This window comes from Lissotriton vulgaris, chromosome 4_1, assembly GCF_964263255.1.
Source record: "Lissotriton vulgaris chromosome 4_1, aLisVul1.2, whole genome shotgun sequence".
Taxonomy (NCBI): Eukaryota; Metazoa; Chordata; class Amphibia; order Caudata; family Salamandridae; genus Lissotriton; species Lissotriton vulgaris.
In genome coordinates, this window is record NC_141691.1 from 595,086,946 (window position 1) to 595,114,435 (window position 27,490).

Consider the following 27,490-nt stretch of genomic DNA (forward strand, 5'->3'; position numbering starts at 1 on the left):
TCTTGTGGCAGTGGGTGCGCCGTTGGTTGGAGACCCCCAGAGCTCGCACCTCTGCTGCAATGGCCCTCCACATGGCCTTATACTGGTGTACCTTGCGCTGCAGGCATGGGAGACAAGAGGGGCAAATGATCAGTGACACAGTGGTATGTACCGACATCTACCAGTATAAGAGCAAGATGCAAACTCATTACAAATTCTACGATATGTCCATCCTACACTAGGGTACACCTCACACGGGTCATGTGCATGGGATTACCTGATGTGATTGCATGTAGTTGTGAGGGGGAACACAGTCCCTGCACATCTCACACACATACAGATGCAAGCACTGAAACCCCTATGTGACTTGCACATATCTCCAGTCCTTTGCATGTCTGGGCACCACATACATCACATATCAACATGTGTCTGGGGATAGACTCACTGTGTCCAAGACTGCGCAGCACTCAATGTCCCTGCCCTGTGAATCTATGAGTATGTCATGTGTGTGGCATTGAGGGACATGGACTCACAAACAAAGAATACCTTAACGCAAGTCCGATTGTGTACAATCTACAGGGCTGATATGGTGCATAGCTGGAGGGCAATGTGAATAAAACTATTAAGGACACAGTAAGTGAAGTGATGTGACCTTGTCTTGGTGGGCGGGCACTGTGCTGACCATCTGGGCTCACACTGAGATGGACAACAGGGGCACACACAGCCATTCAGCTAAGCAATCACTGTCCTGGCACCTGCATGACCAACATACTGCGTCACTGTATGGCTGACAATGCAACACACTTCACTCACACCTACAACTGCAGGCAGGGAAACCTGTGACATTGGGACACACACTCCTTCCCCCTGGAGACATCATGTTTGTCAGTGCATGACACAACCCCACACCCTCAGGCATATACTGCATCAGTCCAATTACATGTATGCCCCCCCCTGCCCTACACCTCCGCTTTTGATGACTTACCACGACATTTGGGGCACCATACAGCCTTGGGTACTGTGTGAGCACCTCGTACACCAGGACCTCCAGCTCCTCGCTTGTGAATGACTGGCACAGATCTTCTCTGTCCTTACCATCCCTGTGGACATGGAACAACTGTGGTGGAATTGGGTGGTAAGGGGTCTCAGGCAGCAGTCTCTGGAGGCAGCAGCAGCAGGTCAGAGGTCTCTGGCAGCAGGCTCTGTGAGCAGTGGAAAAGTGAGGCTCCCTCCCACACATATATAGCCTCCTGGGGTCGTTTCAAAGGTGCCAAGCTGCAGCAATTGGTGGTCCAGGTCTGCTTCATTCAAAAGCATCTAATGACTGCATCTGTGGTGGTGGAGCACGCTTACCGTGATTTTCCAAATTGCATCATGCCACCGCATTCATTGTTCCCTTTGACTCTAGGGCATGCTCCATGGTTGTGATACACCGCTAGGGACAGGCGGTAGCTACCGCAAATTGGGGGCCATACAATGACATGAGCCACAGCGATTTGTGTGACGGAGCATGCCAACTGCCATTTGGGCATGTCTCCATGCCAGTGACTATCGCACCTGTGTGAATGGGGGGTGTCGGTGACACACTGCGCGGACAGGCAGTAGCTACTGCGAATTGGGGGCCATACAAAGACATGAGGCACCGCGATTTGTGTGGCGGAGCATGCCAACCGCCATTTTTGATGTCTCCATGCCAATGACTACCGCACCTGTGTGAATGGAGGGTGCCTGTGACACACCACCTGGGACATGAGGTAGCTACCGCGATTTGGGGGCCATACAATGACAATGGCTATCTGGCACACATCAACAGTGCACAGTGGCCACATGGTCAAGGGCACATCATTGTGCACACAATGCCAATGTTCCATTGACTCTACTGGTGAGTACACATGCCATATTTTTGTATGTGTGTCGTAGATTGGCCTGTACTCCCTCCCATGTCACTTATGAATTTGATGGTCGATGAGGCAGGACAGTGTTGTAGTGGACTCTATAAAGTGTACACATGTCAATGTGTTGAGTTGCAGTGATAATCACAGCAATGCTCGTCTCACTGTATGATGTAGTCACTTGCAAGGGCTCTTATGTCTGCTCATACAAACAATTGTTAGTTCTGCGTCAACTGTGGTCATTGTGTTGTGGATGTGTGCCAGGTAGAAATTACGCATTGAGGTGTGACAGGTACAGCAGCTAATTATGAGCCAGTGGTGTTGATATATTACACAGTTGCTAGATGCCATGCTCCCAGGTGTGCACATGTGAAATGTGGCCATATCACAATGTGCATTCACATTGACCTATGTGGTGTTTGAGGTACTTGTGTATTGTAATTAGAGAGGTGTGCCCTTTGTGTAGCTCAAACGTCCACACATGTAAGGTGGTGTGGCACTCAATTATTGAGTCAGTCTTTGTTTTCGCTGTGTCAACCAGAATGTAATATGCTGTGCACATCTCACGATGTATTGAACTGACATGTATCCACTTCCATCTCAACTAGGAGGAGGCCAAATTTGCTTCGTCACTTGACAGTGCTGGAGGACATGGAGGATGTGGCGATCATCCGCAAATTCCGTCTTGATAGTGCCACCCTGAAAACACTTTGTGATATGTTGGAGCCCCACCTGCAGCCTCGCGGGACATATCCAACAGCTTTCACTGCAACTTATAAAGTGATGGCAGCCCTCCATTTTTTGCCACTGGATCGTTCCAAGAGAAAGTGGCCAGCACTGGTGGTATGTCTCAACCGATGTTCAGCATGGTGCTGCGTGATGTTCTATCCACCATGATGATATACAAAGACAGATATATCCATTTCCCCAGGGGTGCTGAATTGCCAGCTGTGATAGGAGACTTCTATCCCTTTGGGCAAATCCCCCATGTTGTTGGTGCCATTGATTGCACACATGTTGGTGTTGTGCCACCACAGGCAAGTGAGCATATATTTAGGAATCGCAAACATTACCACTCCATTAATGTGCAAGTGGTGTGCCTGGCAGATATGATCATCTCGCATGTGTGTGCCAGATTCCCAGGCTCAGCCCATGACTCCTACATCGTGCGGAACAGCATTATGCTCCAGCTGATGGCTAATCTGCTTCCTGAGCGGACATGGATTGTGGGTGAGTATGCCTACTCGTATGGCGTGCTGGGCTGGGTGTGTAACCTGCTGCCCTCTGCCTATACAACATTGCAATGTCTATTTGTCATACCTAGGTGGTTCTGCATATCCCAACCTTCTATGGCTGCTGAGCCCACTGCGGAATCCCAGGACCCCGGCTGAAGTCCGCTACAATGAGGCCCATGGGAGGACATGTAGTGTGGTGGTGCATACTTTTGGTCTGCCAAAGTCACATTTCCGCTGCCTGGACAAACCGGAGGTACACTGGCATACTCGCCCAGGAACTTGTGTCAGATCGTAGTGGCATGCTGCATGCTCCACAACCTGGCCATTCGCAAGGAGATTCCCCTGCTCCTGGATGATGATGAGGACCCAAGGCACCGCCTGCACAACAACCTGAGTCCAGTGATGAGGACAGTGGAGAGGAAGAAGGTGGTGACATGTGTCAACAGCTCATCCCCCGCTACTTCACTTGAAGGTGGGTGACAATGTAAAACATACCCATTGTCTGGTGATATTGCTTTTGTCATGAAGGGGTATGTGTGAATTGCAACAACAGCCAGTAGTAAACTCAGCAGTGGGTGGCCATGTTACTGGGACATATCATTTGTGAACGTATACGGGACGTGTATGTTGACACTTGTTGCCCATTGCGATGTCTGCATGTTGGCTTATGTAGATGGTAAGTGTTGTGTAATGTCTGTGATGCCACACTCACACCAATGATTGTTATTCTGTTGTGTTTCCCTAGTTGCCCTTAATTTATCCTTGCCTACATACAGCACATACTCCTGATACATTATGGACATGTTGAAGACTGTACATCCTTTTTTTTTTTTTTTGCCCTCATATATGCCACCAGATTTTATATGCTCTATATGGGTCTCGCTGTTGCCTCTTATACTGACATTTCCGAGTCCGCCCTGGAGACAGTATCATAGCAGACAGGGATGTCCCAGAGGTAGGTTGTTTTCCTTATCCAACTCCCCTTAGCCTATGATGGAATACTTTAAGCCGGGGGAGGACAGGACCGACACAACCTCTGGCATAATCATCGGACCATTTACTTATTGGACCAGACCTCCAGTTTAGACCAGACATTCTCAGTATTCCCATTACGACCAACCATGTCCATCTTACATACTTCCATTATATGTTTTAAACATTCTGCAAATCTGGGGGGGAGCAGTTGACTTCCACTCTTTGCAAATTTGTCTCCTAGCGATAACTACTACATAAAAGATAAACTGTGTATCTAAATTATTAATGTTATAATCTTTAGGTAAACTAAAGAATACAAGTCTAGGTGAGCATAAAATAGTTGTTGTTAATACCTCGCCCAGGAAACTAACTATCGCTCTCCAGTAATCCTGAATTACGGGGCACTCCAAAAAAATATGAGCATCATCTGCTGCATCATGATTACAACGGGGACAATAATAGTTATTTTGCGTTATCTTATGTAATTTGGCCGGGGTCCAGTAGACTCTATAGACTGTAAATAAATTATTACGCCTTAAATTAGCTGGCTTGATTAGCCTCTGAGATAGAGTGAAAGAGTCTGACCATATTTTACTACATTCTTCAGGGAGTTCCACTATTCTATTTTCCCATAGGTTTGTCAATTCCAATTGTAGTTTATTCTCTTCATCCTTAATTAACAGCTTGTAGAAGACTGTACATCCTGCACTAAAGACAGAGCTGACAAAAAAAAATGTGTGTAAGGTATTTTATTTCTAAAGTTGACATGTGTGGGTGGGTGTACATTTAGATTAAGGTTGGGGTGGAGCAGTGAGTTGACAGTCATGCTAAATGAGATGATAGAGTAGTTACCACATTAATGTGGTGACCCAGTCCAACAGACAGATGCCATTCACAAGGCAGTGTGGGGAAGGACAGTCCAAACAGTCAATGCAGTGGTGAAAAGGGTTGCCATCAGGGCTAGCTTCATGACTGGCATTTGGCAGGTGCTTTGTCACCAGATACTCCCAGGCTCTTCTTAGGACGGCCGCTTGGTGGGGTGGGCCCTGCTGCATGGCAAGTGGCGTCTGGGGACCCACCCCTTTCTGTGGCCGCAGGGGAGCGGTCATATGGTGGCCCACCAGAGGGAGGTGGAGGTGTTGGTTGTGGCGCAGGCATGTCCCTCAGTAACGCCACTTGCTGGCCCATGAGGTCCACCATTTGTTCAATGTGGGTGTTGATGGACCTCATCAGCAGGATGAGCTCGCGTAACAGGTCGTCCGAGCGGCCACTTTGTCCCTGAGCCTGTTTGCATGCCCCAGGGACTCTGGTGATGTGTTCCAGGGATGGGGTCCCAGCCTCCTGGTGTCTGGGGGTGACCCTGGCCCTCCCACCTACCCTGCTGCCACGGACCTGTTGCCTCACCACTGTGGGTCCCCGCTCACTCTCCCTGCTGTCCTCAGTTGGTGGTGTGGGGTGGTCATCCTCTGTGATAGGGAGGGTGTTGCAGGTGGCTCTGGTGGTGGTGGTGGTGACGGTGGATGCACAGGCCGTAACAGCAGGGGTTTGCTGTATAGTTGGTGTTGCAGCAGATGTGGTGGTGAGGAGGATGGGGTCCTGGGACCTGTTGCTCCCTGGCACACCAGATTGGCCAGCCTCAAGCTCATCATCCTGAGAATCCTGGGAGTCTACATCCAAGTGTCCATGTAGCGGGGGGAAACTGGCTCTGCAGGTTGCTGGTGTTGTCCTCTGCAGTAAGTTCTTGGTCACCTGTGGAGTAGATGGGAAATGGTCATTGTGGTACACTCCGCAAGCTTTGTGTTAGCTGTGTGTCATCCACTGTTTGTACATTACACAATTGACTGGTCATCACATTATTTGCTATATGCACTACTGTGCCTCCTGACATGATGCAGTGGTACATGCATTACTTGTCCATGATGTGAGGTATCATTGCATACCATGCAACTCGTGCTGAATTCATGTTCACAGGGACCTGTTGGCATGTAGGAACCGGCACAACATGTTTTCATTGTTGACCCCTTGTTGATTTGGCTGACCTGGCAGACGTCACATCTGGCCATGGATTGGCCATTATATTCTCCTGCATACCTTTGTCCTGCCATGTGCATATTTTGATTTCTACCACCACACATGCGTTCTCATTTTTTAAATGGTCCTTGTTGGTTTTGCCCCATGAGGACGCACTAATCAGTGAGTGCTGTGCATGATTGTGCCCAGTCTTTCTTGTACATGTACATTGGTGTGTCACACTTTGGCAGCTATGACAGTTTCCTTTGCTTACTTGTGTGTACACAGTGTGTGGCAAGGGAGGTAAGTGTGCATATTTATGCAATGTGAGGGCTGGTGTTGTCATTTGGCACCATTTCTCTTGTGACAAATGTGTGGGTGCATGTACTGGCTACTTACCGGTTACATGCTCACATTTGGCTTTGTGAGGTGGCACATCTGTGTATGCGTGAAGGACGATTACATTCTGCTCAGTGGTGTCATGGGACAGAATAATATGTCTACCTACCTAGTACTTTGTTTGAGGTGGTACATTATATACTACATGCATCTGTATGATATGGAGAGCTCCATCTTGTTGTACTGGGGAACAAGTGTACATGGTGGGAGTAGTGGGACAGGCCTACCACCCCCAGACAGCTCTCCCAGTGAACATGGCTACCTACCTGTTAGATGAGGGTGAACAATGCAATGGCTGCCACATGCTTCTGGGTGGGTGGGAGTGCTCCATCCTGCTCAAGGGTGGGACAAGGGGGACTGTTGGGAGTTGCAGTGTGGGCCTCCCACACACACACACCCCTTCCTGGGAAGATGGCTACCTACCTGTTAGGTGAAGGTGAACAATGCAATGGATGCCACATGCTTCTGGGTGGTAGTGAGTGCTCCATCAAGCTGGGATGTGGGACCCGGTGTATGGTGGGAGTAGGGGTACAGGAGGCCTCCCACCCCTAGATAGCCCTTGCAGTGAAGATGTCTACCTACCTGTGAGTTTGTTTGGTGTACTGCAATGGCTGCCAAGTGCTTCTGGTGGGGGAGTGCTCAATCCTGATGGGGTATAGGACAGGGTGCATGCTGGGAGTAGTGGTACAGGCCTGCCACCCCCAGGCACCCTCCCTGTGAAGATGGCTACTTACATGTTAGATGAGGGTTAACGATGCAATGGCTGCCACATGCTTCTGGGTGGGGGGAGTGCTACATCATGCTCAGGGGTGGGAAAGGGGGCCTGGTGGGAGTTGTAATGCAGGCCTCCCACCCCCAAACAGCCCTCCCTGGGAAGATGGCTACCTACCTGTTAGTTTGATGAGGGTAATGTAATGGGTGTCACATGCTTCTGGGTGGGTGGGGAGTGCTCCATCATGCTCAGGGGTGGGATAAGGGGGCATGGTGTGAGTTGTATTGCAGGCCTCCCACCCCCAAACAGCCCACCCTGGGAAGATGACTACCTACCTGCTAGTTTGATGAGGGTAATGTCATGGGTGTCAAATCCTTCCGGGTGGGTGGGAGTGCTCCATCCTGATCAGGGGTGGGACAAGGGGGCATGGTGGGAGTTGTAGTGCTGGCTGCCTGTACACATGCTACCATGTTAATGGTGGTGGCTACATTTGGGGTGAATGGGAGTGGGTGAATGTTGCATCTGTGAGCCATGTTTTTGTGAGTGTGTGCTGCAGATGAATGTGATTTGTTATAGGTGTTGTAACTTAGTAGTTGGGAAAGACAGTACACATCAGTGTGGTGGTATTCATTTGTTTGTACTTACCAGCCTCCACTCCCCGGCTACTCCTGTGAGACTCTCAGGATGCAGTATGGCAAGCACCTTCTCCTCCTATGGTGTGAATGGTTTTGGTGTAATGGGAGGGCCAACGCCAATCCTCTCAGCCATCCCCCGGTTCTTACTTCTCCTCTCTTTGACAACCCTCTTCAGATCATGCCACCGCTTCATGATCTCCTTGTTGGATCGCGGGGTGGTCCCTACTGCAATGAACATTTGAACTATTCTTTCCCGAATTTGAGTCCTTGTGGCTAATAGTGTCTGTTGGACCAGGCTACCAAACAGTTGTGGTTCCACTCTGACTATCTCATTTACCATGACTGTCAACTCACTCTCTGTGAATTTGGACATTTTGTGTGTTGCCATGGTGTGTGGTGCAGGGGTGTGAGTGGTGGGGTTGGGTGTGGTGTGTATGGTGTGTTATGTGCTGGGGGCTTGGTGGTGCAGGTGTGATGGTGATGGTGGTGGTGGTGGTGATGTGTCTGTGCTGTATTCTTTTGCCTCTCCTCTCAGATCTGGTGAATGCCATTCTCTTCTGGAGTGTTGCAAAGGATTGTGGTCAGGGAAGGGGCTGGTTTTATACTCAGCTATGTGGGTGTGTCCAAATGGGGTATTCCTGCCAGGTGTGTTGTGTGTGTTGTCCTGGGAATTGTATTTTTCTTTTTGGCATGTGTTTGTGCCATTGGGATGTGTTTTTTATGTTTGGGGGCATGGCTACTTTGATTTGTGCAATGTTTGGCCTCTTATTGTGGGGTTTTTGCATTGTCTGCCATGTTTTCCACGGATCGTCCACAGCGGTGGCTATGTTGCAGCTCTTCCGCTGGTTCTATCATTCATTCCAGTGTGCGAGCGCGGTGGTCAGAAACAGCGGAACATACCACAGGACCGTCGGGGATGTCCTAATTTCCCGTGCGGTGTCTCCACTATGCTTGCGGCAGGTTGTTATTTTTCCGCTGCATTTCCGACTGCCGAGGTCGGATTTTGGACTTCTCCTCCCGCTGCGGGCGTTTTTTCTCGGGCCGATTCCGCCGCAGTCGGTCTTTTTTGGCGGATGATCCGAATTTGACCGCTGGTTTTTCCACGGTACCGGCGGGCGGTTGTTTTCTGTTTCCATGGCGTTCTGGGTGATTTTCCGACGGCCATCCTAATAGGCCTCTTAGTGTCTAGAAATTAATTATGAGAAAAGGAGTTTGAGACCCCAACAATTGTCATCTGCTAAGCAGCTGTGTGAGGAGGGGAAACTCTGCTAGATCCCTGACTGTGACCAGGACTGGGGGTCAAGGCCTGCTAGTCTCCCTGTTGGGTGAGGAGACATTCCTCAGGGAGTCCAAGACCATGTGCCCTGGAGCACTGGTCCGGTTGTTTACCATGTCCAGGATTGAGCAAGTGATGCTCGTACACCTGGAAAGGGCTACTTTGAAAATAGCTTGTTGTGCGGCACTAGCTGAAGCCTTGTGTGGTGACCCTGTATGCCAGGAGGAGCCACTGTGGGAAAGACTGTCATGTGGTGCACCTCTGAGAGCCCGCTCCTCCCTTAGCCTGCAACTACCCTTCTGTACTTTTCCATACCCATGCATTTCACTTTACCTATTCCCGCCACTCTCTATGTCCATGCTTCTCTCTGTATCCTCCACACTCTGCTTCATTCTCTTTCTATCTGTACCTCTCTGCCCCCTAGTTCATTTCACTGCCAGTACCTCAGGCTGACCCTGTTTCTCCCAACCTGCACCTCACCCAACCCTCCCTTCGACCTGCAAGCACCACACTCTGCCCAAAATTTTCACTGCCAAAATCCATTGCTGTGCCTGGACTGTTTGCTGCCTGCATCTAATCCAGCCTGCACCCATGCTGCACCTCTCCCAACCGATAACTCTCCCTGCTCATACTTTTTCTAACCATAACTTTCCATGTACCTGTTGCAGCAGTCCCAGCATATAGCTCCCAGCTGCACTTCTCTTCTTGAAACTGATTCACAAAAGTAAACTGACACTTTGCATACGTTTACAACTTCTCAATAGTCACAAACTACAACTCCCTATACTTATGTGTGCAGAGTTCCCAGTCCTGATTGCGGAGTCTCTGGGTGTGGCGAACGCTGCACTCATAAGTTTAGGGAGTGCAAAGTCATAAAACTCAGCATATAGTTTGTGAATAAAGAAGAGTAGTAAACTCACACAAAGGTGCCAGTTTTCCTTTGTAGATCAGGACCCTTGTCCTGTAAAAGTCCCTAACCTTACATCTCACTGACTATACGTATCCCTCTACCTACCTACCCCTCCCAGCACCTCTTGCAGCCTACACCCAACCCACACCTCCACCAGCCCATATATTACTCATCCACAGCTCTTCCTTCCGGCATCTGTGCTTGCGTGCACCTCTCCCAGCCATATACTTTCCTGCCCATACCGCACCCAGACAGCTCTTTCCTCAACCAGTATATTTCCTTATTCATAAATCTCCTTGCTTGTAGCTTTTACTCTCTACATCTCTCACTGCCCATATTGGTCCATGCAAGCATCTCTCCCAGCCCGCAACTCTTCTTTCCCACACTTCTACCTGCCCATGCTCTGTGCGCACCTCTCCTTGCTCATAGTTATTCCTGACTATACTTTTGTCTGTTTGTACCTTTGCTTCGTCATACGAAGTTTTGAAAAGACTCTCCGTATCAGTGCCCGCCAAATGAACCAATACGAAAACGGTGTTTTTCTGGGAGCAGGTAGACTCCACATTTTTCTCAGTTACAAACAAAGAGCGACGCATCTTGCCTTTGAATGTATTATCAGTCTGGTTCTCATGGTACAGGAAGTTCTCATACCTGCGACTACCTACCATTCTAATACAATAAGCAATCAAACCTATTCTAGCTAACAAACCATCCGATAAGACACCTGCAATGAAGAGAAAAACAAGACACTAAAAAGCATTTATGAAAAGGCAACGTGTGCAACTAGGGCTTGGTTACAGTTTAAGCTAACATAAGATTTACGGTGGCTTCTAAACAAGTGCCATTAATGAGAGTAAATATGTCAGTTACATTTTAAAGAAGGTATACATTTTCTATTTATTGTGAATACATTGATTATAGTTCAACATGATATACAGGTGACTTTCTGTTTAATAAATATGGTTGCCCTAAGTTGGCAGGGTATGCCCAGACGTGGGTCCCTTGATCACTTTACCACTGAATTCAAGCTAGCCTGGGTGATAAAGGGTGTTCTCCAGAAACTGGTCCCTGGATGCTTCTTTCCGGTTCAGTGAAGACCTAGCTTGGCAGTTCGGGCTGGACTGTTCCCATGAGGCACAGGGTCAAGACTGATTTGCATATAGTTGGGTCTGAAATGAGGTGCCGAAATTAGCTAAAGAATGATGATGGATTCAATCTAGATCTGTGATTGGGGGTGAGTGTCAGCGCTCTGTCCATCATTTCTTTGTGTGTGTTAATAAATAAGGCCACCTACTACATTATGTTAACACAATGCGCAAAGAATAATTCACTCAAACACACGTTGAGTATATAACTTACATATAAAGGGGTGGAGCCCTAAATTGCTCTGCTCCAATACCTTCTGGCTTTGCTAAAGTGTATTTATTATGCAGTTAAACAAATTTAACCCAAGTACTGTGTAGCTGGAAATGAAGGGCAAGCCGGGTGGTAGAAACTGCTTTTGATTTGAGCAATCTCCGATGTACTTAGAGACCACTGGTTCAATGATACATTGGAGGACTTGCCTGAGAATGTTTTATTTTCTCTGATTAGTTCCATTCCACAATGAATTGAACCGCAGATGGGGTAGTAATGGCCCAGTGGGTGGCAAAATTATTTTTTTCTCTGATAATCAAAGGTGCCCAGTAAACTGTGACATTGCATATCAGGCACCAATCTTTCAGACACATTCTCAATCATTGAAAACAAAGCATTTGTTAACGTTTTCCTCAGATTATGATGGATCAGCAAAAAATGTAATGGTTGCATCTTTTACATTTAATAAAGTAATTACACTTTTGCAAAGGAAATATATCGCTCTTCGATGAAAAAGGAAGTCTGCATTAGGAAACAATCTTACAAGTACAACACAAGAAAATAGCTTTCCAAAGAATGGCACTGAACTGCAACCAAACCATGTGAAAGGCTAATTTTTTGCTATAAGACATTTCAAGGCCAATCAATGACTGAAAATGTAGCAACCAAGACTGCCAAATAACTATAAAAAGCATTGTTGTCATATTTGCACAGTACATGATTGTCACTTCTCTATCCTTCTCATTTTCCCTTGACAAGAAAAATAATAAACATACTAGGCAAATAAATGTATAATACGTTCTCAGTTTATAGGTCCTTAAAGGGAATGTGTTCCTTGTTTTTTTGCATTAAAACCAACATGAACAATAAGGGTGACCAGATTTCTTTTATACCTAAACTTGCATTGTACAGTGACCACACCATGGTTGGTTCCAAGTTCAGAGCTCCCACATGACTCGAGGTCACATGGTCACAACACATCGATTCCAGTCTTAGGCTTTCAGAAAACATTGCGTTCACGTATCTTAGTCCTATTGGATTCATTGAACCGACGCAGCTTAATGTACTGATTTATTAATAGAATTCCTGGGCTGGAAATTAGGAGTGACGTGCTATAATATGGAATATATACCAAATGATCTACTTTTAATCAACTAAATTGCCAGCATACTCACAAAGTATGTTATCTTCTTCTTTGCATGTGTATTATTTATTTCTATGTTATATCGTTGGTTTTGCATCCATCATGTAACTTTCACACAAATACATCCGAACTAGAGGAACATGTTTGAATTCAAATTTTACCCGATTCAGAGATTCAGTGTTGTCAAGATCATAATATAAATGAATGTGATCCCTAAGTTTGGTAAATGATGGATTTTATGGGTCTCACAAAATCCCAGACGTACTCCTGCAAATCTACTATCGGTATAGGTTTCCAGTGATTCAGATTTGAAAGATTTGCTCATGCAAACTTCCTAGCAGGAGTAAAATATATGTAGGAATATGTTGCGGAATTTCACACTTCCAAAATTCTTTATTTTCTCCACACGGTGCTCCTTTCCCATTTCTTTTCTAAATGTTTATTTACTCCTTTTTGAGTTAATTTGAATGCTTATATAGAGTGGGAATTTATCTGATGGAGGTATGCGTATATATCCACTTTCCTGCATGTTTTCAGGTGTTCAAAGACATTTGCAGAATGACTTATCGTGAAATGTTCGATGACCCAACCCTAAATGTAGGGTAGTTGAAAATCTGCTGCCATCATAAGTTCCTTACATTTTAAACTTCTTCTGAAAATTCTACTTTTTTATCTTGAGTTGTAGAATTTACAAAGGTAAATCTTTATGGACTTCAGTGACATTATTGTGCAGATAAAAGTTTGTGAATCAGACTAATTGTCATTAATACCTGGCTTGAAATATCATTCATGACAAACAAGCTATACCTGACTATGACCCACAAAACCATTACATTCAAACAAAGGCTAAACCGACACAAAAATTAGTGAAAATCACCAAAAGGTTACAAAAAACGAGCTAAATATCCATTTTTATGAAGGTACTCATTGATCTAGCTCTTGTTATGTACACCAATATAGGCCTAAATAGCTAAATGACATTTCACCTACATTTGTCCTACCTTGCTCTGCATAACAGTTCTAGCAATGTCCTTTTACCCTGTTATGTGCTGAATAAATGTAGATCTGTTTCCTTGGAACTAGCCTCATTTATTATGCATGAGGAGTTTTAGAAAAGTCCCTGCACATGAAGTACATAACAGGATTAACATACTCTGAATAAAAGTCATGGTCATCTTCATCCTGGGGGGAAATAACTATTTTGTATAATTGCAGGTATTGATTTAGACTCATTTACATAATCGGACTCACAACATATCGATTGTGTTAGGAACTCCGAGGCTATCTTTATGGTATAAAAGAACCATACCAACACTTGATAGACAGAGGAGAAGTTCTCACACTAACACATGACGCTAAGGTCCCTGCATGCAGAATCTCCAGCACGCAGTAGTCTTACATCCCTTGCAGGGTGTTCAACTCAAGACCAAGATGGGGTCCTTTGTTCTCTCCAATAAGGTAATGGTGTTGGCTCTTTCCTGGGGATTCGTAGCTTTACACCTGCATACATGGTAGGTACATTTAGGAACACTTAGGTAGGGCTGCATCGCAGGAGTACGCTTGATTACTGTCATGTTAATATGCCTGCATATATTTACTGTTTTAGCACCATGATAGAACTCTACCTTTTATTTACTCTGTTGGTGCTTGTAATACATCTGTTTCTGTCTAATGGTTGTCGTAGCAAACATGCTTTATCCCCTTGCATGCTTCTGTCGGCCGTTAGCCGACGGGAGCACTACCTCGCTAGTGCTGCCGTCGCCCAACGGTCGATGCCGCCCCGCCCAATTTGCGGAAGTGCCGCACTGCCGCAAAATCGCGGCCGCAGGAAAGGGGTTAAACTAGAATGACGCTGGTTCAATAAATGCTTATTAAAAACGTCTCCATCGTTTATTCTGTGCATCTCTCTGAGACTATGTGAGCATGATCGACTGAGCAAAAAGTACTGTACTGTTTCCACAATTCCTCAAGGATCAAGGGTTGTCATGTTCAAAAGTTTCCAGAAACTATTTGCTCCTTGGTAAGGTTAGGGGGCTTATAGTGGCACTGTGAGCTAACAGGTCTAAAGACTAACATATCCTTTGGGGGTGTCTGGAATCAGAATGTACACCAATCCCTTAGTTTATGTTGTGCAGATGCTATGTATTTTTAGGAACTACACAACACTCTACGAAAGTGGCTGGAACCTTAGCAGCAGTGCCTGTGTGCTTTTATTTCCTAACCCTATGTGAATATTGTTTGGATCATGGTTTATCTATATGTGTGAAGTGAGAAAATGAAGTACATTTTTAAAGCTTTTAGGCAAATTGATTTAGATGAAAACGTTTTTATCTCCTAAGTGACTGTGAACACAAGGAACGAAAGTTCTCTTTACTGCATCTACCCCACTTCCACTAAACTTAATGATCAGTATTTGAAAAGTAAATTAGAGACATTTTTGGGGCTTTAAGAATTTACAGAATACCTTCCACAGAAAATTCAGATAAAAAGTTCCAGATGTTCTTTACCTCTGCCCTCACATGATCAAATTCCCTTTTCACACACCAACCAATCCATCAGTTCCATAGGGACCTGTTCCACCTGTGGGATCAGGACGAACTAAAACAGAAAGCAGTGAGTCATTCAAACAGAATTTAAGGTACAATTTATGATGTAAGCGGTGCACAGAAAGTCCAAAAGAAAAGTATAACTCTTGGGGATTCCCTATGACTCTCTGAGATCCACATTAGTTCTTCTTTTTGTTGTTCTGCTATTCTTTGAAAGATCTAGAACAAGCATGTTTAATTTAAGGCAGTGTTTGCAGTGCTCAGCAATGGCACTTAATTCTCAACACAAGCAATTATAATCTGCATAGTAGCACTGCTTGTCTGTTTTTCAATTGAACACATTAGCAGAGTGTTTAATAAATTTAAAAATGAATAAAACCAGCACATCCAGACCACGCTTACAGCTTTGGGTGGCCTGGAGTATTCTAAATTGTTGCATTTGTGGCAATGTGATGATTAGTAGCTGAGCTTGTTCTGGAATTTAGGATCGAAGTCAGTGGCTGGCACAAGCCACATGGCTTCTTGTGAAATACCTTCCTATTTGTAGGAGAATGTGCAAATGCTATGAAGACACACGGAGCACTCTTGTATTGCCATTCTTTTGTTTTAGGGTTATGGTGCAACTTACTCCTTTCCTCTCTCCCTCCATCGGTGTAGTGGCTGTCTGTATAGTAGGATTGGGCAGAGCTCATAGAGTTTTACTCCGCTGAATTCCACAGGGTTACATAGAAACTCTGAAAAATTCCACATAGTTCAGCCCCCCCCCCCCCCCAAGGCTGCAGTCACACTGAGGCATATTGCCCCCATCAGGATGGACAGTTGGGAAACAGGTTGTGATTTGACTATACTGCAAACTTTCCTGTAAGAAGACCAGTCTGCCTGCAACCCGACCTCCCCCCCCCCTCCGATTGGCGAGCAAATGTTGGGAGCTGCCACCAATGCTCTCTCATGGTTAGGGCTTGCCCCTATAGCCCACAAGGAACAATTCCACTTGCTTTAGGCACGCAGAGTCAGACACCCCTCCTTACCTGCAGGCAGTGGTAAGAGTCTACGAGCTGGAGTGAGGCAAATTCCAGGTGGCACGTAAGCAGCCCTCTACCTTTAATGCCTACTCTGATGATCAGATGATTGCACGCAGGCACCAGGCAACTCACTGTTGGACCCCCGCAAACCAGACCTGCCAGTCTCATCTCCAGTGAGCCACCTTCTTGTACCAACCCTGCTTCTCCACCCCCACTGTAAACGCCGGGCTCCTCCAGCGATGCGCCGCTTTCCTCCGCAAAGCCGCTCCAGTGACAGCGAGAGTCCTAAGTGCCCTCAAGACATGGCGGATGCCATTTTAATTATACCACAGGGTCACAGATATATCTGCCGCTTTAGCCCAAGGGCCGCACTGAAGGGACAATGCTGCATCTGCTGCCTCACAGGGTTAACTAGGAATTCTGCCCTCGGCCTGTTTAGAGACATCGGTATAGAGAAACAGGGGCCAGGTACTGGAGTTCAGGGGAGAGTAAGACACCTCTTGACCATTCTCCACCCTTGCCATGCCCCCCTGAAGCCAGGCTGCAGATAGAGTTGTTTTAATCTATCTGAGAGGAGGCAGCCTGCCATTGGCCCCCACGCCGTGCAAACCCTCTCTGGGTGCATGCAACCCTAGACTTGTAGGGTGACCAGACGTCCCGGTTTTCCCCGGACGGTCCCCCTTTTTAGAGAAGTGTCCCGGTGTCCCGACACTTTTCTTCAAGTTAGGGAAATGTCCGGGCTTTTAAATAGTGTCGGGTGAAACATAGAAATGTCCCGGTTTTTCATTGTTCATTGGTGTTTTCTTTCAGCGTGCGCGTGCATGCTCTCTTTGCACTCATTAAGGCATGACGTTAGGTGAGCGTTGTAGGGGAAGGGAAATCCTTTGAAGAGAGACACTTTCTCTCGAGATTTCCTTCCTCTTTGTACAACGTAGCGCCACCTATGTCATCGCGCCAGCCACCGGCTCTGGTGTTCTGATTCTTCAGTTACTGCTAGCGGTTATGTCAGAGGTCTTCAAACGCAGATAGTGCGCGCCGCTATGACCACTTTGCTTTGGAATTAAACTTAAATGGCAGCGCCCCGCATGAGAGGAAAAATATGAAGATCGAAAACAGCTAGAGAGTGCAATGGGAATACAAATTCCCTGCTACCTGTGTGATGGATATGTAACGGCCGTTGCCCGGTCATAGAGTGACACCCAACGCTTGTCTGCGGGCCCGGACCGGCATCTACTCGGCGCTGGTGAAGAACGGGAGGAAGGCATGTCAGAGCCAGTACAGGGCTGGAGCTGGTGTGATGTTCGTTTTGACAACTGTAAATTAGAGCAGGCACCGCGACAGGACAGTGCATCAAACCACATGGGTATTTAACTGTGTTTTAATTTTTTGATAAAGGAGAAGCAAACTCACTTGGGATAACAGTGTGCACTACATTAACCAGAAGGCCGCAGGGCGGTCACGCCCACTGAGGCAGGTTGTGGAACATAAATGGTGCACAAGCAACGTTGCTTCCTTTTCCTGTTACCGCCACTGAAGAAGGGAAAAGGAATCCTGAAACGCGTCTGGAGAATGTAATTATGCTGATGCCCTCATCTTGTTGGACTGTCTGCCAGCGAGTTGTCATTAATAAAAGAAGGTGAACAAATAATCTGCCTGAGGCGACACTCTGTTTGGGGCTACCTGTGTGATGGTTATATATATATATATATATATATATATATATATATATATATATATATATATATATATATATATATATATATATATATATATATATATATATATATATATATATATATATATATATATATATATTTTAACTGTATAGACTTTGGGGCTTTAATTAACTGTAGGAACAGTCGAAACGCGTTATGGCGGACAGGCTCAGCAAGACACTTAAATAAACACCCTGTTATTGCACAGAAATTGGGTTCAACTCTTCGTTCCTTCTTGGCTGATTGTCGGATATAATTGGCGGCACAGGCTTGTGCCGGAACGAGTTCTGTCTCATATATGTATATATATATATATATATATATATATATATATATATATATATATATATATATATATATATATATATATATATCTATATATATATATATATATATATATATTCACTGAAAAAACCATAGGTTTCACACAAGTTATAGTTACCTGGAAATTTTTACTGACATAAAACTATTGAAATTCCCACGTTATAGTTAGTTGGACTCACTATAACTTGCGCGTGTAATGCACTGCTGATGACATCACATATTACATCACTCATGACATGGTCAGTGACATCACTCATGACATCACTGATGACCCCATCCTTGTGACAGAGTAACAGACCTCCTTTCAGTGTAATGTAACCCTTGAAACACATAGTCACATTCTAACTATATATAGGGCCTCAAACCTATGTAACTGTGCATGAGAGCCAGTGAATGTGTGAGTGGCTGTATGGATCATTGTGAACTTGTATCAGGGATTGTATAAGAGAGTAAATATGTGTGAGTATATGTTTGAATAAGTAAGGTGTGTATAACTGTATAGTTGAGGAAATGGAGGTGAGTGATTCTTTGCATGACTGACTAGGTGTGTGAGTAACTCCATGGATGAGTAACAGTGTGTGAGTGTCTGTATACACTGAGTGTATCTAAGGTTATATTAGAGTTATATTAGAGTCTGAAGAGGTTCATCGTATTAGCACAAGAATGATGTCATCAGTGATGTGATCAATGTCAAATGAGATGTCATCAATGATGTCATCAGTGATGTTATTTGAGATGTCATCAGTGATGTCATTTGAGATGTCATCAGTGATTTCATAAGGGCAGTGCACCGGTAAGCGCAACTCTGTTTAGCGCCCCGGTGCGCGTAACGGTGAGCTCCCCGTCAGCGCAATTGCCGCGAACGAAAACCACATCGTGACGAGCCGCGTAACCGCGTAATGCGTTCTTTCGGCGCGCTGCGTAAACGCACCCGGAAGCGCTCCGTGGCGCGACCCGGAGTGTGAAACGTAAGCACGCCGGAGCGCGTAACGTAAGCGCGTCGGGACATGTGACCTGAAAATAACACTTTTCATTGGTTCTCAGCTTTTTTTTCTCCAAATGATGAAAGCCACCTCCTTTTTTCCTCATTCTTACTTTCTTCTTTGAGAGAGCAAGAGCTATTTGTGAGCAGAGAAACGGCTTCAGTAATAGCTGCAGCCGGTGCATCCCCACCACCACCACCACCACCCAGAAAGGAAGGTCCACCACCCCAGATCCTTCCAGGAGTTGAAGAAGAGGAGGAAGAAGATGATGAAGAGGAACAACCTAGGAGATTCTTGCGGGAAGAACCTAGGGAAAGGCATGTGAAAGTGCATTTTATATGGGAGTACTTCTCCATCCCTGCTGGGCAAAAAAAAGTGAATGCCCCACATGTCACCTGTTTGATTTGCAGCAAAGTCCTCTCCAGGGGCAACCCAAAGAAAAAGTATTCCTTTGGGAATTATACAATGATCCGCCACATGGAGAGGTGGCATCCTAACAATTTGGCACACGCTGAGGTACGGGACATGCTTCAGAAGAACAGAGATACTCAGGCCAGCACCTCCATAGGTGAAATTTCAGTTGCAGCACCAGAAGGGCGTGAAATGATGCCAAACATGCACATTAAATTTGGTGGATTAAAGATGGTCTGCATTTATTGTGAAAAGACCATCTGCTACGGGCAACTAAGTATTTCCCACATTAATGATGCTGTAGACAACCACCACTGCAGCAAGAAAAGAAAGCAGTATCTTTTTTTAATTTTTTTGCTCCTGTTGAGCCACTGTTAATTCCCAGTTTTTTGTTTCTTCCCTAAAAAAATATAAAATAGTTCATGAAAACCAAAAAAAACAAAAAATGTTCAGAAAAATAAAAAAAATATAAAACAACAAAAATAAAAATAAAAGTTCTTTTCAGAACTACCTTCCAATAATTAAAATTTGCTATCATTTTTTAAACTCTTACATACTTTTTTTCTTTTTCGTACGCTCCCCGGTGCGCGTACCGGGCGCGCCCCCCGCAAAAATCGAAAAAAAATTAAAAAATGGTTTTGCCCCGCGGGGCCCTTTTATTGCACCCACATCAAACCTAGGGGGTCAGAGGTGGTCTACTCTACCCCCTTATGGTCATTTCCCCTTTGTTTTTGCCCCCTCTTGTGTCTCGATCCTACCGAGACACAAGATGGCGGCCGCTCCGGACTGTTTCGAATGTTTACAGACACCAGTGAGGCAATCAGCTTTCCGCGCGCAATTCGTGTAGCGCGCTGGTTAGCGCCCCGGTGCGCGTACCGGGGCGCGCTTACAGATATATATATTTTTTTGAACCTAAATTACTCAAAATCCACTGGAGCACATATCTTGAGACATACCAAAGGCACATCGGGCTACCAGTCCCTACAATTTTGCCAAGTTTGGTGGAAATCCATTCAGCCGTACGAGCTAAAAGTGAGGTCGACCACCCTATGGAATTTAACATGGAAAAAACACGTTTTGGGGCCCCCCTTTTATCTCGGCCCCCGCTTGACAAATCCCCCCCCAAACTTTCAGGGAAGGACCGGGGCGCCGCGAGACGATTTTGAGGAAATTTTCAGGCAGATTCGTCAACCGGCGCCAAAGTTATTCCAAATAGAATTTGAGATTTAACATTGAAAAAAATCCTAACTATAACTACCTACTGGCGACCGGCCAGTAAGTAATATATATATATATATATATATATATATATATATATATATATATATATATATATATATATATATATATATATATATATAAACTCTATTGTGGTGCACTCGTTTTTTTCCTCGGGCGAAAACAAGAGACAAGTGATATATATATATATATACTTATTTGATAAGAAAACACACTTAGAATTTCAAGGCAAGGGTGGTCACCAACTATAGCAAATGTTGAGGCAAAGTCTGTTTAATTGGAATTAATGGTTAATGCCAATAAAAGACCTCTGATTTGTCGTCTGTAATGCTTCATCTCAGTCTGTGGAGGCAGCTGTCATTGTAGTCCTTTTTCTATGTCTACGACAGCTGTCAAATAGTCCTACTTCTATGTCGATGGGTACTGCAAACCCTAGTCCTACTTCTATGTCTATGACCTGTCCCCGTTTTTTGTTTTGAGAATATGGTCACCCTACCCTAGAGGATCACATCAAAGCCTCCTGGATAAACATACCAATCAATCAATCAATCAATCATCATATTTATATAGCGCACTACTTACCCAGAGGGTCTCAAGGCGTTGGGGGGGGGGGGATCTGCTACTGCTCGAACAACCTGGTCTTGAGTTGCTTCCTGAAGGCGAGGTGGTCCTGGGTCAGGCGGAGGTGGGTGGGGAGGGAGTTCCATGTCTTGGCGGCGAGGTAGGAGAAGGACCGTCCCCCTGTGGTGGCTCTACGGATGCGGGGGACAGCGGCAAGGGCGTGGCTGGTCGAATGAAGCTGGCGTTTGGGAGCGTAGAAGTTGAGGCGGCTGTTGAAGTATCCTGGGCCTTGGCTGTGTAGGGCTTTGTGTGCGTGGGTGAGGAGACGGAAGGTGATTCTCTTGTTGACCGGGAGCCAATGCAGATCTCTCAGGTGTCCGGAGATGTGGCTGCGACAGACTCATGGCGCTTTCACACCATCCCATGCAAGGAAAAGTCTTAGGTGAGCAGCTCACGCAGCACAGGTGGAGTTTTTTGCCGAGCTCCATGCAGTGTGAAGGGTCGAAAACTCTGTGAACTCTGCCCATGGAGCAGAGTTTACCACCTACGACTACTGTATAGGCTAGTATACACTTTGCTTACTGTTTTCCACTATGCCTGATCGCTGTCACTTCTGAAGTGATGAAGTTCATTCTACATTCTAAAGCTTGACAACGATAAGTTTTTAAGAGTCTGGAGAGACCTTTACTGGCCTTAGATATATTTCCTTCTGAACAGTCAAGGAATTATGGGCCACATGTACAATACAAAAAATTGTAATTCTCTAATTGCAAAAATTTGCTAATAGAGAATCGCAATTAAGGCCACGCAGTGAAATTGCAACTTGCAAAGCATGCAAGTCACAATTTTAGGAATCGCATTTTGCAAACATAAATTGTATGAATGCAGGCATAATTTGCGAATGCAATTTCCAAATCGGGAAAAACACTTCCTGGAACAAGGGCCACACCCAAAGCCCAAACACCTGCACCAGGAAGTTATCATCAGTGGCTGCCAGAGAAGGAGAGAGATATAGAGAAGGTGTGGCAGGATCCTTTAACTACTGAATACATTGTGCCTCTGGAATTAACACCCCTACACCAAACAACAAGGCAAGCCTAGAAGGAGAGAAGGAGACAGGGGGTGAGGAGAGAAAATATAAAATCAGTGAGGAGGAATTTGAAATCCTCATCGATGAATGCTGCACCCACCACAACTTGTTGTTTGATAAGGCCTCCATGACCCGCCCTGAGGCTCAAAGAAAGAAAATCTGGACTGACATGCAGGCACAAATCAATGCTGTTGGGGTAACTCAGGGGCAGATGTATCAAAATACCTATTTGCGATTCTCATATGACGATTTTTTGAGAATCGCTATTTGAGAATAGCAAAATGGTATGTATGTAAAAATTCGCTATTTTTTTGCGATTTCTTAAAATTCCTTAATTGCGATTAGCAAATTGCTAATCGCAATTAAGGAATAATTTCCCTTTCATTTCTATGGGCCAGGAGGCCCATAGGAAGGAATGGGAAATTATTCTCAATTTGAGATTCGCAATTTGCCAATCGCAAATTGAGAATAATTTCAAGGGTGCAAGGGCGTTTTAAGGACACCCTGCTGCACCCCTGAAATGTACATGTGTGTGCATATGGCGCACATACATGCCCTAAGGGCATGTATGAGCGTCACATGACACCTTTACAAATGTCAAAAAGTGCATTTGTAAAAGAATTCGCAAATTAACATCAACAACAAGTTGGTGGTAATTTGTGATTTCTTAGTGTAAATTTGCAAAACCTGAATGATTCATACATAGCATTTAAGGAATCGCAATTTGCGATTCCTTCCGTTTCCGATGCGATTTCAATGATACATCGCATTTTCCGATTTTTTGTCTCAAACGCTGCTATTTTGCGATTCGCAGCATTTGCGACAAAAAAACGTTTGATATATCTGCCCCTCAGTGCTTTGTGGAGGACATGCGCATGAGGTGGTATTACCTCAGATCAAGGGCCAAGGAGAAGTTTGCCAGATGCCTTGCAGAGACCCATGTGGCAGGGTGTGGTGGCTATATTGTGGAGGATGGCACTCGTTGCTACTATCTTGCAAGCTATATTGGGTGCATATTGTAACGCACCCCTACTCTTGGGCAAACACCTCAAATGTGATTTGAGAAGGCTAAATGTCTGCTCAATGTAACTCCTGGTGCTATGGGAGGTGGGAGAAAGGTATGATGTGAGTATCCATGGATGTAGGGCGTAGGCACGGTCACCTGCAACAGAGATATAGTTGTGAGGCTACATGACATAATGAATAGTTGACAACACATATATCTCTAAGGATCTTTCTATTCTGTACCTTATGGATATCCATCATCAAATTCACCTCTCTCTAGCCATTTGTTTATTCCACTGTGCATAAACATGTTGAAGTCATGGGTGCTTCCTGGATATTGAGACACAATTTAAGTTATGATACTATGGGCAGTGCATACTATCTGAATGTTGATGGGATGTGTGCTTTTCCTGTTTCAGAAAATGTATTTACGATGAGATGGGGGACATATGGGCACATATGTCCCATCTGTAAACCCTATGCCAAGAGGAAATTTACAATTGTGTAAAACTCTAATTTGGTATTATGCATTTCCTGGGTGCTTCTAGGTAGGAATTTGTGTTGTTGAATGTAGATCAGCATGGCATCTAGGAACGCGCAGAAGAACCATGAAAGTGCACTTTGTGACACCCATCCTGCTACTGCAATCATACCCTGGTAACTGCCAGTGACTAATAGGTGTAATGAGCACAACACCTGTGCAACCCACTTCTGTCATACTTCTAGTATGACCATGTTTTAGTCGAATCTATTAAGTAGGGATTGCATTAGCGAGCAGGCTCCTGTTTTCAAGATGTGGGTGAAAATGTGAAATAATCTCCAATATTGAATTGCTACTTAGCCTGTATTTCTCACATATTTCTTGCTCAGTTTGTTGAAAGAGTGTTTGCCTAACTCCACTTGTGTCTCCTCCTGCTCCTCTGAATAGCCAGTATTCGCATCTTCCATGCAATAAGGTATAGAGCAGCAATTCTGGTAATCCCTGATGCCTTCTGCGACAGTTTACATACTTTCCACCCATTTAACGCCTTGTTCAAATTTGTGCTAAATTTCATGTGCAAAAGCTTTATTTTGTGACCATTCTCTATTTTCAAATGCAATTAACATACTAATTGTGAGTCCCAAATAGTGATTTCCTATTTGCGAATCAGTATTTGTATTTACAATTTTTATTAACTCACATAACCGTTGCATCAAATTTGGGGTTTGTGAATGGCTTTTAAACATCGCAGACAGCCATTTTTACAACCGTTTTTGCAAGTAGCAATATTTTCGTACATTTGGCCCTATTTTCCTCTTTAGCGCAGAGCTCTAAAATGAGTGTCCAGGATTTTTATATGCCCTTAAGGAATAGCAACCTCTTGTGTAAAGGAAACAATCTTCTAGATGGGATCGTCTGATAACCAAGTCTCTTAATATGGTAAAGAAAATAGCTTATTAATTATTCCCAATTAGGGATTGGCCTCTATCCTAGATCAAGGTATTAGACAAGAAATCAATCAATCAATCAATCAATCAATCAAGAAACTCGTAAAGCGCACTACTTACCCGTGAGGGTCTCAAGGCGCTGAGGGGGGGGGGGGGGGGGGGGGGGTGCTGCTACTGCTCGAAGAGCCAGGTCTGGAGGAGCCTTCTGAAGGTGAGCAGGTCTTGGGTCTGCCGCAGATGGGTGGGGAGGGTGTTCCAGGTCTTGGCGGCGAGGAAGGAGGAGGATCGGGCACCGGAGGTTGTTCCTTGGATGCGTGGGACGGCAGCAAGGGCGAGGCTGGTGGAGCGGAGCTGGCGTGCGGGGGTGTAGAAGTTGAGTCTGTTGTTCAGGTAGGATGGTCCGGTGTTGTGGTGAGCTTTGTGTGCGTAGGTGAGGAGCTCGAAGGTGATCCTCTTGTTGACGGGGAGCCAGTGCAGGTCTCTTAGGTGGGAGGTGATATGGCTGCAGCGGGGGACGTTGAGGATCAGTCAGGCGGAGGTGTTTTGGATGTGTTGTAGTGGTTGCAGGTTTTTGGGCGGGATTCCTCCGTAGAGTGCGTTGCCATAGTCCAGCCTGCTGCTGACAAGGGCTTGGGTCACCGTTCTTCTGATTTCGGTTGGGATCCACTTGTAGATCCTGCGAAGCATGCGATGGGTGTTGTAGCAGGAGGAAGATATGGCATTGACCTGCTTTGACATGGAGAGGTAGGAGTGGAGGATGAATCCTAGGTTGGGTGCGTGATCCGTGGGTGTTGGAGCTGTTCCCAGTGTGGTCGGCCACCAGGAGTTGTCCCAAGCAGAGTTCAGTTTCAGGTGGCTTTTCCTCATCCATTCGGCGACGGCCCCATTCCCTCATGGAGGTTGGTTTTGGCGGTGTGTGCGGTCGTGGAGCCATTTCTTCTCCAGTTTCCGGCATGTGCGTTTGGAGGTTAGGAGTTCCTCGGTGAACCAGGCAGCTTTCTTGCTGGAGTGGTTGATGGAGGGTTTCTTGAGCAGGGCGAGGGTGTTGGCACAGTCGTTGATCCACTGTCTGACGTTTTGGGCGGCGGTGTCTGTGTCGGTGGGGTCAGGGGTGGGTTCTGGGCAAGGGTGGAGGTCAGCTGGTCTTCTGTGACTTTGCTACAGCAGCGGCGAGGCAGCTGTTTTGTGTGCTGGTGCGTGGTTGGTTTCTTGAAGGTGAAGTGGATGCAGCGGTGGTCAGTCCAGTGGAGTTTGGTGGTGTGGTTGAAGGCAATGTGGGTGCTTGTGCAAAAGACGGGGTCAAGCATGTGGCCAGCGGCGTGAGTTGGTTCGGTGACGAGTTGTCGGAGGACGAATTTGGCGAGGTTGACGATTAGGTTGGCGGAGTTGGCATCATTCTTGTTCTCGAGGTGAAAGTTCAGGTTCCCGAGGAGGATGTAGTCCATGGAGGCGAGAGCGTGGGTGTTGGCGAAGTCGGCGATGGGGTCGCTTAAGAGGGTCCGGGGTCCGGGCGGTCTGTAGATGAGTGTCCTCTGAGGGTGGTGTTGGGGACAGTGTGCATCGGAAGTGAAGGTGTTCGGCAGAGTGGATGGAGTCGTCTGCGAGGGTGTGGACCTGGAGGGTGGACTTGTGGATGATGGCTATTCCTCCTCCGATTCCGTTGGTGCGGTCTCTGTGGCAGATCTTGTAGCCGTCCAGGATGGCTGTGGCAATGTCAGGTGCAGAGGAGTCGTTCCACTAGGTCTCGGTCAGGAAGGCAACATCTGGGCCGGAGGTGTCGAGCAGGTCCCAGAGCTCGACGGCGTGTTTGTGTGCGGAGCAGGTGTTGAGGAGTATGCAGCGGAGGTGGTTGGGTCCGGTCCTTCAAGGTTTGGTGGTTCTGTCGCAGGTGAAGTTGCAAGTTTGGCAGGAGAAGGGTCCGTGGGTGCGTTTCGTGGTGGCTTGGAAGCAGTGGTGGTCTCGGCCGGTGTTGAGAGCGTGGAGGGTGTTGGGGTCATACTGGAGTCTGGTGTAGTTGCGGGTGCGGGGTCCAGGGGTTCTGGCGCTGGGCGTGGTCCAAGCGCGGACAGGCGCAGGTGGGCTTGCCTTTGGCGCGCCTTCGGCGTGCCAAAGGCAAGCACATGCAAAGCCTCAGTGTTTTGTACTTCAGCCACTTTGAGTGGCATGGAACAAAGAGCCGTGGAAAAGAGGGAAAGAGGAGGCGGAGTGTAATGACAATTGCAAATATGAGATACATAAAAAGTATTCCCATCATGTCTCAGCTCTAGCCTAAATTAAAGTAACGGTGAGAAGTTTTGAAAGAAACATATAAATTAACACGCATTAAAATGCATACATACTAATATGCATGTCTTTATTTGTATATTTGTTAAGATGTTTTATGTTATAAATCACCTTTTCATCACCTCAGTGCTGCAAATATGCAGATGACTGAGTGTTTTGAAAAGGGCGAGTTAGAGTCCAGTCGGAAAAGGACATAGCATGTCCAATTTTCCCAATCATTACCCAAGTTTAAATTCAATTTCAGATGTAGGGATGCCAGAACAACCTGATTTTCAGGATTCCCTAAAACACATAAACACCAAAGGCGTTTTTCACAGTCGTAACCTATACTTTAGAATAATTTACACATTTGAGTATGTT